We start from the raw sequence: 706 nt of genomic DNA on the forward strand, positions 1-706 counted from the left end.
TTTTTCCCCCAGAGGAGTGGCTGGTGGTTTCAAATTGCTGACCATTCCAATCTCAGCCCAAAGCATAACCCACATGCCATCAGGGTTCCCTTACGAGTCTAAAGAAAAAGTGTTTTACTCAAAGCATTTTATGAATGGGAGCAGAAGTGTTCTTATCTAAACTCTGACACGAAGTAACAAGACCGGGAGTCTTTCATCAGACCCGGTTGTCATGTGATCAAGAGCTTAGTTCAGCAACTCAGAGTAAACAAACACTAAGTGGCTGAGCTTTCAGCATAAGCTTTTCGGCGGCTTCTTCCTCCAGAGTGGGGAGCCGAGTCCCACGGGGAACAGACAGGATCAGAGGGAGGAGAATTGCCCCGAGTTCAATACAACGACACGGTGCTACGTGGGGACTCCCAGCGCCGGCCCAGCGGGCTCTCTCCCGCAGTGGCCCCCCGCTAATCCCGGGGACGGCCCTTCGGCGCCCGACCCCCGCCTCGGGCTGGCCGGACCCCGCCGCCGAGTCTGGGCTCCGCATCCGTGGCCCGAGGACCGGACGACGGCCCCTCCTCCGCGCGCAGCTCATTGCTCAGCGGCCCCGCCCACGGACCAATGAGCAGCGCGGACGTCCGGTCGCCTGGGAGACCGCGTGACAACGAGATGGCGGCGCCGCGGGACGGCTCGGGGGTCCTGCGCGGTGAGTGCCGGCCCGAGGCCTCAGCTG

The sequence above is a fragment of the Echinops telfairi genome, unplaced genomic scaffold, assembly GCF_000313985.2.
Source record: "Echinops telfairi isolate 266 unplaced genomic scaffold, ASM31398v2 ScPeMD7_7457;HRSCAF=8495, whole genome shotgun sequence".
Classification (NCBI taxonomy): domain Eukaryota; kingdom Metazoa; phylum Chordata; class Mammalia; order Afrosoricida; family Tenrecidae; genus Echinops; species Echinops telfairi.